This window comes from Stenella coeruleoalba, assembly GCF_951394435.1.
Source record: "Stenella coeruleoalba genome assembly, chromosome: 19".
Classification (NCBI taxonomy): Eukaryota; Metazoa; Chordata; class Mammalia; order Artiodactyla; family Delphinidae; genus Stenella; species Stenella coeruleoalba.
Window position 1 is genome coordinate 2024137 of NC_137165.1, and position 12222 is coordinate 2036358.

General features: G+C 55.5%; 1 long non-coding RNA gene across 1 annotated transcript; it reads left to right on the forward strand.

Annotated features, from left to right (window-relative positions):
- The first annotated feature begins 1262 nt into the window (after positions 1–1262).
- Positions 1263–10994, forward strand: LOC307177654. Its single transcript, XR_013825081.1, has 6 exons — positions 1263–1336; positions 3061–3159; positions 4063–4153; positions 4489–4605; positions 8635–8934; positions 10530–10994. It is a non-coding gene; the product is annotated as an uncharacterized lncRNA (long non-coding RNA).
- The last annotated feature ends 1228 nt before the right edge of the window (positions 10995–12222 follow it).

Here is a 12222-nt window from a genome sequence, read left to right on the forward strand (position 1 = left end):
CCACAGAGGCCCAGCTCCCTGCCCGCCTCCTGCTTCTGCCAGCATGTCCCCGGGGTGACCACCCTCCTCAGTGCTCACAATGCAGATTCTGCTTTCCGAAGAGCCTGTACCAGACAAGCAAGCTATCTTCATCACAACTGGTTAAGACCACTCTCTGCCACTCTGACTCCCCCTTCCTCCCAGGTTCCCTCGTTTTGTATTTGTAAGGTTGTATTATTTTTCATAGAGAAGGCCTCCTATATTACAGGAGTTTCAGGCCCCACAAAACCTGGCCCTGCTCTGAGGGTGGTTCACAGACCACAGTAAGACTCCAAGCGAGCTGGGAGCCCAGACAGGGTCCTGAGAGGCGGAGGGATGAGGTCCGACTTAGGGGTGAGGATCAGACTGGGGACACAGGTGGAGGACAGGAGGCAGGTGAGGAGGGCACTGCATAGTCCAGGTGACCGGCATTGGGGGCGGGGAGGGGGCCAGGGTCAGGTTCCAGGTACCCTCTGCTGGTAGCCAATGGGATTCGCTGGTGGACCCAACGCAGGGAATGAGAGAGAGAGAGTTCTTGCCCTGAGCGATGGGCAGGACAGAGGTCTTAGAGATGGAGCAGCTGGTGGGTGGAAAGACGGGGAGCTTGTTTCCAGATGCGGGGGTGTTGGATGCATGAGCCTGGAGTCCAGGGTAGAGGCCAGGTCCGAGGATGATATTTTAGGAAATGTCAGGGCATAGCTGGTGCTTAGAGACTCTGGACTGAGGTCACCCCGGGGAGTTAGGGTAGACAGAGAAAAGGCCCAGGGTGCGCCAGGGGCGCCCCGACATGAACAGACCAGCAAGGGGAGGAGGAACCAGCCGAGGAGCCCGGAGAACTGCAGGCAGTGAGGGACGCGTGTGCTACACACTGCCGTCCACGACAGCCCGAGGCGGGGACACCACTGTCCTCCCCTCCCTCTGAGGCCGCCCCCGGCATGCCCCACCCGAAGCACCTCCTCGGCCACGCTCTGTCCCCCTCCTTTCTTTATAGCGCACCCTATGCGGCTTGACTGTCGTTAGGCCCTGTCTGCGTCCTGAGGCGGTGACTTTGCGCATCCTCGGATCTGCCGAATCCCAGGGCCCAGCTCAGCACCGGCACCCCGAGGTGCCGAGGCTGCGTCCCCGGCGGGCGGAGGGCACTGCGATCTGAGAGTCGCCGCCAGAGGGCGCCCGGAGCTGGAGGGCTGACCCCGCGGGAGAGGGCCCGAGCGTCCGCACCGGGGGGGGCGGGGAGATCCGGCCGGAGCGGGCTTCCCGGAACAGGAAGACCTTTACCAGCCTGAGGAGGGAAGCAGGATGAGGGCAGGCTTCCCAGGAGGTGACTTTTTAACTGTCCTGCAAAATGAGTGGGTGGCGGGCTGGAGCAGGGCCGGGGGTGCCGGTGGAGCCGGTGGAGGGGCGGGAAGGCCCGGGAGGCCCCCCCAGACTGGGGAAGCGCGCAAATGGCGGAGCGTGGCGATCTGGGCGGACGGCAGGAGTGGCCCCCGGAGCTGATGCGTGCTCAGGCCCCAAGGGGTGGAGGCACGGGGGTAGGCGCAGCGCTTAGCCTTTCCGGTGCTCGTGGACATGGGGACATGGGTGCTCCCACGGGGGCGTCCCCCTGCTGGCACCCCCCAGGCCCCAGCTCCCCCTCCCGGGGAAGGTCTGGACAATGGGGTCCACCTCCTGCCAGGGAGCGTCCCCAGGGCCTACACAGCGCCCTCTCCCCTGCTCCGCATGGAGGGGTGATGAGGGCAGAACCGTTGCTCAGTCACAGCCTGAGGTCAGAGCCTGGAGTCCGTGCAGGTCAGAGGTCAAGGGGCTGCCTGCACGGCTGGAAGGTCTGTGGTCACTGGGGGAGAAGCTGAGGTGACCTCATCCTGAGAGCCTGGAGAGATGGGGGAGGGGTGGCAGGGGGCCCGGCAGGGGGGCGCCTACAGTACCGGTACCGGTACCGGGCCTGCCTCACCGAGGCTGCCTCTCCCCAGGCCTGAGTCTGATCCCCTTAGAACGGGGTGTCGGGGGGTGGCCTGAAGCCCCTTCCAGGTCCTGGGTCCAAGGCCAGCAGGAAGGATTGGCTCCTTGGGTGACCCTCCCACTTTCTGCTGCAAGAGCTTCCAGGGACAGTGTTGTCAATGATAATAATAATAATAAGCTTTCTTTTTGATGTTTCTATATTCCAGGAACTTTCCTAAGTGATGAATATATTTATTAGATAAGTTATCCCCCAACAATGCCATGACTGAAGAGCAATTTTTGGTCCCCTTCTACAGATGAAAAAACTGAGACTCTGAGAGGGAAGTGACTTGTCCAAAGCCACGCAGCTGGGATGGAGCAGTCTGGCTCCAGAGCCTCTGGGTTCCTAAGGTCACTTGAGTGACCCAGCCCCATACCACGGATAAAGAGACCCTGAACCTCGCCTGCTCTGAGCACAGAGACAAATGTGGCCCCAGATGTCTCCCCCCAGGCAGAGTGACCTGGAGGGCCCCCTTCAGCATGGGCACTGCTCATCTGGATGTGGGCGGTCAGCCCTGGGTCAGGGGATGGTGCCCAGCTGCCTGGGTGCTGGCACTGGAAGGGCAGCTGTGGGTTAAAATCCTAACTGTACCACTCTCTGCTGTGTGATTCCAGGCAAGTCACCTAGCTGCTCTGTGCCTCAGTTTCCCCTTCTGTAGAATGGAGATGATCATAGCGCCTCCTTTAGAAGATTGCTGTGAGGATTAGATAAAGCAGTACACATAAAGCACCTGACTGCTGGTTTTCCATGGGCTCCCGTTGGGTGCCCCTGACTCTCCTGGTTCTGGAAACACTCACCTCACATTCAGCAGGGTGTGCAATAAACCTGGTCTCCCAGACGCAGAGACATCATAAACCAATGTTTCTGAATTCTCCCACTGGTCCTCTGGGTTTGGTATTATTTATCAGACCCCCTCTATGAAGGAAGAAACAGAGGCACTTGCTCTGCAGCCAGAAAAAGGAATGAAGAGGGTGGCTGTGTGTAGATAGGAAGTGATCTCTCTCTCTCTTTTTTTTTTTTTTTTGGCCCTGATGCTTGGCATGTAGGATCTTAGTTCCCCGACCAGGGATCAAACCTGTGCCCCCTGCAGTGGAAGCACAGGGTCTTAACCACTGGACCACCAGGGAAGTCCCAGGAAGTGATCTGTAAGTGATATTGTTAGATATTGTAAATTGGGGGGAAACCAAGCACAGAACAATGTGGAGTATATGCTCACATTTGAGTGAAAAAGGGGTTGGGGGATGGGAAATACAGGTAGATTTGCCTGTATGTGTATAAAATAGCTCTAAAGTTTTAAACAAGGTATTGATTATTTATCCCTAAGCAGAGGAACTGGGTGCCTGGGGTCTGTGGTGGAAAGGAAACTTCTTGCTGCACACCTACGAAATACCTAAAAGGATGTTTTTGTGTGTTATTTCCCTGAAATAAGGTCAGGGAGGGGAAAATGAATACATTAATTCAGGGGTGCAAATTCCAACACCAACAAGAGCTAGACAAGAAATATGAATACATGTGAGACATTAGGGAGTGGTGGAGACTGAGGTGAACAGTCGTATCCTACCTAAAGGGGCAGCCCTGCTCAACATCAGCAGATTGCTGCCCTGCAGAAGTGCAGGCAGACCCAGAGTTGTCAGAGCTTCCAATTTCCAAAGAGAAATGGAAATGGGGTGGCCACTGGATGAGGAAGACGGTCAGGGCGACTAGGAGAGCACGGCCTAGGGAGTGGCCGAGCTAGGGGGAGATGGAGGGAAAGTGTGGCAGCCACATCAGCTGACTGACCTATCTGCCATCCCCAACACCCCCTCCCCTGCTGCCTTCCACTTAAGAGACTGGAGAGGAGAAATGACTCACCTTCCCAGTCTCCCTTGCAGTTAGGAGTGGTCATGTGACACAGTTCTGGCTGATTAGATCTAAGGAGTCGGTGGGGTGGGGGGGGGTAGGGGTAGGTTCTGGAAAATTATTTCTCTTCATGATAAAAGGGACAAATGCTTTCAGTTCACCCTAAACTTAACCATTCCTCTTCCTTCCTGTCTTAAATGTGAATGCAGATGCAACACCAGGTGCACTAGCAGCCGTGTTGCAAACAAGAGGGAAAAGCCAAGAAATTGCAGAGTTATGAACCCTGACATCACTGGCCTGGTAAAGCAGTGCCAGCCATAGCTGATCTCCAAGCTCATTGGGATGGGGGAAAATGCACTCCTATTTGTCTGAGCCACTCTGATCTGTTTTCTATTTTTTGTAGTCAAACACATGCTTAACTTTATAGAAGATGTGTATTTGATAGAACTCAGAAGACATGGGAGAAGGAGAGGCTAGGCAGGAGTCTGTGGAGGGTAAAGGTCAAGGGGAGAGGCTTTTTGTTTGGAGGTGGGGGAGGCCTGATCATGTTTCTGTGGTAATAACTGGCATTTACTGAAAACACACTATGTGCCCTGCACAGCGATTTACACAGATCAACTTATTTCTCACTGCAGTCCTCGGAGCCAGGCCCGGCTATATCTCCACCATAGGGGAAGGAACAGCGGCTCAGAGAAGCAAAGCAGCTTGTCCAGCCGTACGGCTACAGAAGATGAAACAGGATTTGAACTCAGGTAGAAGCTGTCCGGCCCAGGATGGACTCTGACTCCTCCACCTGCCCCTCTTGGGGCCTCAGTCTCCGTGTGAAATGGGGCGCGCCGGGAGCCTGCCATTCTGTGGTCCCGGTGGGGGCGGAGATGTACCAGCGCGAGGAGCTGGCCTCTGCTGGCCCAGCAGGCCAGGGCTCAGCCACGCAACCACGAACCCTTCCACCTCCGTGTCTGGTCCCTCCCCGCTGGGGGGATGAAGGGGCTGGGGCTGACGCAGCCCTGACGGGGCGCGGGGCGGGGGGGGGGGCGGTGCCTGGAGGGCGCAGCCTGGGCCTCTGGGCTTCAGTTTCCTCTTGTCTGTGACGGGCACCGAACAACACGCCCGCAACATGCCTGCGGCTGCTTGGAAGGCTCGCAGTGACCTAAGCCTGGCTGGCGTGGAGGAAGGGTGTGGACCTCCCCGGCCACCCCCCTCTTGGGGCCCCAGGTCGGCCCCAGGCATTTCCGGGCAGCCTCAGGAAATACCAGCACACACACACACCCCCCCCCCCCCACGCCCTCCGCGAGGCTGACGCCACCACCGACCTCCCCGCCCCTCCCCCACCTCCTTCCGGCCGCGGGCCTTGCTCACTTCTCCACTCTGGGCAGTGCCTGGTCACCCGCGCCACCTCCTACACAGTCTGCGCCTCCTCCCTCCTCCCCCTCCAGCTCTCTCTTCGTCGCTTGGAGAAGGGGGGATGGGGGGCAGGCTGGGGTCCCGGTAACTGGGTGGCAACGCCTGACAGGCTAGGCAACTGTGATTTGGAAAAAATTTCGGGGGGATTCTGAAAACCTAGAAAAGTAATCACGGAAGCAATCAGGGAAGGCTGCCTGGAGAAGGTGACATTTAAGTCTGGTCCTGGGAGACCAAGCCATTGACCAAGGACAGGTGTTTCAGACAGTAATTCATTTATTTGATGAGCATTTATTGAGCACTTGCTGTATGCCAGTCCCTGTGCTAGGCCCTGAGGTCTGGCAGGAGGCAAGATAAGTTTGTGCTCTCATGGGCTTTGCAGTGGGGGAGTCAGAGGCTGCGAAGGGGTAAGCACTACCTCACAACCTGGGCTCAGAGCTACTGAGGGAGGGTAGGTGAGGGGAGGCGAAAGGCGCCGAGCTAGTCTGAGGAGGGTGGCCAGTGGGGGCTTACCCCCCCGCCCCGCCCCTCAAGGACATTGCATGACTGACGAGGAAACAACAAGTGCAAAGGCTGAAAGTCAAGAGGATGCAGGAGGCTCAGCTGCCGGACAGTGGACTAGGTCAGGAGGCCGCTGAGGATCAGGGCAGGGAATTGACTGGCCCGAGGTCACAAGTGCTGGAACGCAGGGACGTGAGCTCAACCGCAGGAGTGTCCGTAACTTTTTAAAGCGGGCCTGCAGCTGCACAGCCTCCGGAACAGCGGCCAGCCTCCCTTGGTAAGGCTGCCGGGCCACCTGGGGCAGGTGCTGATGGAGGGGACAGCTAACTGCTGGGAGGAGACGCTCCCTGAGAGAGGCAGCAGCGGAAGTCGCTGTGGGATGGTGGAGGCTGTGGTGGCTGTGATGTGGTTTCTCTGCAGCCCCTGTGGTAACAGCCTGGGCGCTGTGCCTGCCCTCCTGTGGTTTCTGCGCCCACACACAGCCCTCGCTGGGGCACCCTCTGTTTCCTGGAGCTCGGACTGGGGCTGGGAGCCGAGCCGGGACCCCTCTCAGTCCCGGGAGACCTCCCACTCTATCTCCTGGGTGGCTACGGCCTCCTTTATAGAAGAGGAAACTTGGGTTCAGAGAGGGATGGTGGCTGGTCCAGGACCACACAGCAAAGGGCTGTGTCAGGCACCCACAGCTGTGGGCTCCTCCCTTTCCCTGTCTCATTTCCCCATGCCCCTGAAGGTGATTCCTGGGGTCACATGCAAACGAACAGCTTCCATTTGAATCCTTGCTCTAGCTGGGCTTCTGGGGCGCCAAATGCAGACGTTTGGTCAGTGAGTCTTCAAACGTGATTGAACGTGAGCACAGTTCCCACGCACACAGGACAGGCTCTAAGTGCTATTTACAGCCCCCATTTGTGGAGGGAGTGGGTAAGGACACAGACTCTGGGTTCCAAGCCCCAGGCTGCCGCCTCTTAGCTGTGTCACTTTGCCTTCCTGTGCCTCAGTTTCCTCATTGGTGAAATGTGATCATGAGGGTGACTTCCAATTGGATCGGTGTGAAGATTAAAGGAGCTACCAGGGAAGTGCTTAGGAGAGGGGCCTGCCGTGGTGGTGTCCATGTGGGTGTCACACCTACTGTGTGCAGTGATTCTGCCCAGAGAAGGTGGCCTCCCAGACCTGCTCCATCCTTGCAGTCGCCCTGCCAGACAGTGCTTCACACCTCACTTCACAGATGGGAGACTCGCAGGGTGGGCTTGGAGGTCGCCCAGAGTCTCCCAGCTGGTGAGCGGTGGTGTCGGGACTGGAACCCAGGCCAGGCTGGCTCAGACAGCCCTGGAGTCCCCCCGTGGACAGGGCAGGCTGTGACTCAAGTCTGCAAGAACGTGGGCAGGCGTGTAGGATAAGCGGGCTTCGGGGTTGGAGGTGAGGAGGGGGCCCCATTTTAGCGGTCGGGGAAGCCCGCTGGGGAGACGGACTGAGGGGATGGAGCGCGGGGCGTCCGGGCGTGTGGGGAAGGGCATTCCTGGCAAAGCGAACAGTGAACAGTGAGGGGAGAGTGGGGCGGGGGCAGGGTGGGCAAGGCCTTCTAGCCGCGGTGGGGCGGGGCTGTGGATTTGATTCTAAGTGTGCTGCCAAGTCCTTGGAGGGCTTGGGAGGGGTGACGCTATTCGGTCTCCCCAGCAGCCCTGCCGGCAAGGCACGGCAGCCCCGCCCCCGAATTGCGCGGAGGAAGCTGAGGCTCTGAGGGTCCCTGCGTGCTGCCGTGGTCTGGGGCACAGAGCGGCGGCTGGACTCTGGCTCCCAAAACTGCTCTTTGTGTGGGGTGCCGGGTGCGGCTACAAGTGCCCCCCACCCCTGACCACAGTCGGATACCCCTGGGCTTGCGGAGTGCCTTCCCCCAGGGACGGCCTGTCTTCCATCGTTTACTCTCAACAAACATACTCGGACATTATGCTCCGTCTGAGCATAATTATGCCAGAACTGTGCAGGGGGAGGAGACACAGGTAAGAAAGGCCAGTCCCAGCTCCCCCTCTCCAAGAAGCTGCTGGAGCACAGGGTGCAGAACCTACACTGTCACCGTCCAGGAGGCAGGTGCCAGGATGCCTGTGGCATCCAGGAAGGCTCCCAGGGCAGGGTGACCACTGGATCCTAAAAGCCTATGGGCACTCAGCCAGGCTGACTTCTAGAAGGATCCCAAAAGGTGGAGAGGGGGCTCCAGGCAGAGGGAACAGCACACACGGATGCTCAGAGGCCAGCAAATGCAGGCCATCTGGGGAACCCCGGGTGATGGGTGGGGCTGCAGTGCAGGATCGGGGGAGCCGTGCCCACCGAGGAGCCTGGAGAGGGCAGCCCCTCCCGTCCCCTGGAGCTCAGTATCCTCGTCCACCCAGTGCAGAGCACAGGGAAGCAGAGAGACCAGCGATGGGGAGAGGCCTGGGAGGGCCCAGGCTGGTTAGCAGGTCCCAGCTGGCCACTTGTCCCTCCCGCCCTTGTCTGGGTGTGTGGGCGGCTCACAACCGGCGCTCAGATGAGGAGAACGAAGATGCAATTTTCTCATCTTTCCGTTCAGTACCTCTTAGGCACATTTGCAAAAATTGATAACAAAGTTGCTTTATGTACCCACCTTTTTTTTTTCTTATAAGAAATTAAAGAAAAAAGTGGAAGGAAGGAAAGAAGGGAGGGAGGGAGGAAAGGAGGGGAGGAAGAAAATAAGGAAGAGAAAGAAGCAGAAGGAAGAAAAGGAGTGGGAGAATTTTTTTTTTTTTGGCCTTTTTCTGGTCCAAGTGGCCCCTATATTTGCATTGTCTCACCCTTTGGAGTCACTGGCCTCCTGCCCTCTTTTTTGGGACCCCTCTGTCCTGGCCTTTTAACTGCTGTGTCTGTGTCAGCCTCTCCACAGCCTGGCAGCCCTGGCACAAGCCTGCTTCAGCCCCAGCCCCAGCTTCACTAGGAGCTCAGAAAAGGACAGTTGCATGAATGAGCAGAGGTGAGCCGTGTTCCCAGGTCTCTGGACAGACTGGTAGATCCGGACATGCCACTCCATCAGCCCTGGCCCAGGGCCCCTTCCTGAGCCAAGGCCAGCCCCTTGGCATTCTTCCAGCAATGCTGAGTCCTGAGCGGATGCGGACCCACTCTGCATGTGGCCCTGGACTGAATGCTTCCTCCATCATCTCAGGGCCGTGAAGCAGGTATGACTGGGCACCACATTGCATTGAGTTGTCCTGTGTTCTTAGTCTCCTCAAGTCTGTCTTCTTAGTCTTTCTTGTGTTTCACACAGTGGCAGTTTTGAAAAGTACTGGCCGGGTATTTGTAGAATGTGTGCATGCATTTTTTTAAGGATTATTTTAAAAGATGTTTATTAAATAAAAAAAATAATAATGAAGAAAGAGAGAGGAACAAAGAGAAAAAGATGTGAAAAGAAAGAGAAAGGAAGGAAGGAAGGAGAGAAGAAAGAGAGGGTGAGAATAGGTGAAAGAAGAAAAAGGAATGAAAGACTTTGAGGTTTCTGTCAAAAGAAAACTTTGTTTGAGGCAACAGTGGAGATGTCCTTTAAGAAAGCTAGGATGACGCCACCCTGACTCAACAGCTCTTTTTTCTGGGCTGGTCCGAACTGGTCTGAACAATTAAGAATTGTGTCTGTGAGGTGACAGAGAGGGCTCCTTGCAGCTCCAGCTTCTATGGTTCCTGGTGCCCACAATCTCAGAAGCAGAGAGGGCCGCTTTTCTGATGGTTTTAGCTAAAATCCTGGGGATGGCTCTTATTGGCTGGGCTTGGGTCACATGCCCAGCCCTGAACCAATGACTATGGCCATGGAGATGCGAATTCTCATTGGCCAGCCAGGGATACGCCTGCCCCTGACTGCTAATGGAGAAGGCTGCTCTCAGCAGCTGCAGAGTTAGCAGAAATACACGAGACCAGGCTCCTTCCAGCCATTCTCTCCTGACTCACTCCCTGCTGCTTTCTTCTGTGCATCCTGCGGTCCAGCTAAATCGCACCACTGGTCCATGATTCCTGCCGCTTGGTCCTTTGCTCAGCCTTGCCCCTCCCAGGGTTGCTCTCCTTGCTCTCCTCATGACCAGTAATTAGCCACCCTTAAAGTCCCAGCTCAAATGCTGCTGGCTGGGCAGATGTCTCTGAGTTATAGCTTTGGGTGATTATGTTTCAACTCTTGATCCAAGTTGAAAGCTTTATGAAGGTGGAGGGCATCCAACTCATCCGGAAATTTTCTGAGGAAGGAAAAACAGCACCTTTCTGAGGCCAGAGAAGAGCTATGGCCTTTTCAGGGCACTCAGCCAGTCTCTAGCAGAAAGATATCAGGCACATTTCCAAGTAAGGGGTGCTTTGTAGGAGATGCCAGTCCTTGACTCCCTTGGACCTGGGTGAAATCTCAGCGCTGCCGCTCCTCAGCTGGGCCAGCAGTTATTATTCCCCTCTCTGTGCCTCACTTTGCTCTTCTGTAAAATGGTGAGAACAAGAGTGCCTACCTATCTCACAGGGCAGTGGTGACTGTTTACTGAAATAATGCATGTAAGATGTTTCAGTCCGTGTAGATTCAAGAAAACAATTTAAAATGGTCTGTTGGGACTTCCCTGGTGGCACAGTGGTTAAGAACCCGCCTGCCGATGCAGGGGACGCGGGTTTGAGCCCCGGTCCGGGAAGATCCCACATGCCGCGGAACAGCTAAGCCTGTGTGCCACAACTACTGAGCCACAACTACTGTGCGCCACAACTACTGAGCCACAACTACTGTGCGCCACAACTACTGAACTACTGTGTTCTCTAGAGCCTGCGTGCCACAACTGCTGAAGCCCGCGCACCTAGACCCCGTGCTCTGCAACAAGAGAAGCCACCGCAATGAGAAGCCTGTGCACCGCAACCAAGAGTAGCCTCTGCTCACCGCAACTAGAGAAAGCCCACGCGCAGCAACTAAGACCCAACGCAGCACGCGCCCCCCCCCCCCAAAAATGGCCTGTCTTGGACTTCCCTGGCCGTCCAGTGGTTAAGACTCTGTGCTTCCAATGCAGGGGGTGCAGTTTTGATCCCTGGTTGGGGAGCTAGGATCCCACATACTGTGGGGCGTGGCAAAAAAAAAAAAAGCCTATCTTGTTTGCAGTGTTCATCACTATAGGGGAAAAAGCCTGAAAAGTAATGGCCAATAAAAACTACAAATGTTGGGTCATAGGTTGAAAACTATATATTAAGCTGTTGCTGTGTTTTATTGTTACACTTCATGCCCTTGGGAGGAAATCTGAGGCAGTTCATAGAAACTTGTTTTTGAGGCATGATGAGAGGTTTGGAAGAAAGGTGTTATGCAAATCTCAACAGAATTATCAGTAAATACTGCAAATATAAAAGCCTGGAGGGACTTCCCTGGTGGTCCAGTGGTTAAAACTCCGCGCTTCCAATGCAGGGGGCGCAGGTTCGATTCCTGGTCGGGGAACTAAGATCCCACATGCCACGTGTGGCATAGCCAAAAAAAAAAAAAAAAAAAACCTGGAGCTGTCAAAAAATTAAATGAAAACTCTTTGGAAATGGGGTTGATGACTGTTATTGTCAGGAATCTGGGTACCAAGTCAACTGGCTGAGGGCGAAAAGAGAATTCAGCTGAGTGGTGGTCGTGCTGTCCACCTCCCCAGTGTGTGTTCCCCTCCCATAACTGTCCCCCCAACTCCAGGGGGGAGCCCTGGTGGGCCTAAGCCAATCACCCTGATTCCTCATCGAACTCCCCACAGTTGGCTCAGGGATGGGCCCGTGATCCAAGTTCTTCCAATCAGAGCAAGGCTCAGGTACTAGTTTCCTGGTTTGGAGAGAGAGACAGTCTTATCCTGGCTACAGGTGTGAGGCATGGGTCTGCTACAGCCAATTTAGAGCCAATCAAGACACCAGCCCAGGAAAATCCTGACATGCTTGGGGGGTATATGTCAAAGAAATGGAGCCAGAACCTTGATCACCTGAAGCTCTAGCTCTGGAGAGTTTAGTTAAATGAGCCAATTAAAACCGATTATCATTTAAGCCAGTTTGAGCTGGGTTTTCTTTTGAAATAGTCGTAACTGATGTATTGGCTTATGTGCTAAAAAGTCCAGGGTTAAAACTTCAGGCATGGCTGGTTCCAGGTGTTCAAACAATGTCAGGAGAAATCTGTCTTTTCTCTCCTCCCTCATCCCTCTGTGTTGGCTTCATTCTCAGCCTGGCTCTCCCAGTGCGAAGCTGCCTGATGGGGATGGGGGCGATGGGGCGGGAGAACAACCTCCTCTTTTTCAATGGTTTCTGTGGAAGTCCAGGGCTTGAGTCTCACTGGCCCATCTTAAGTCATATGCCCATTGCTGAATCAATCACTATGACCAGGAGAGATGCACTGATTGGCTTGGCCTTGATAATGTACCTGGAGCTGGAGGGGAGAGGGGATCTCTTCCTTCAGTCTGCTCAAATTCCTCTCGTTTGGCTTTCGAATCAGGCCTGACGTTTCTAGCATTGCC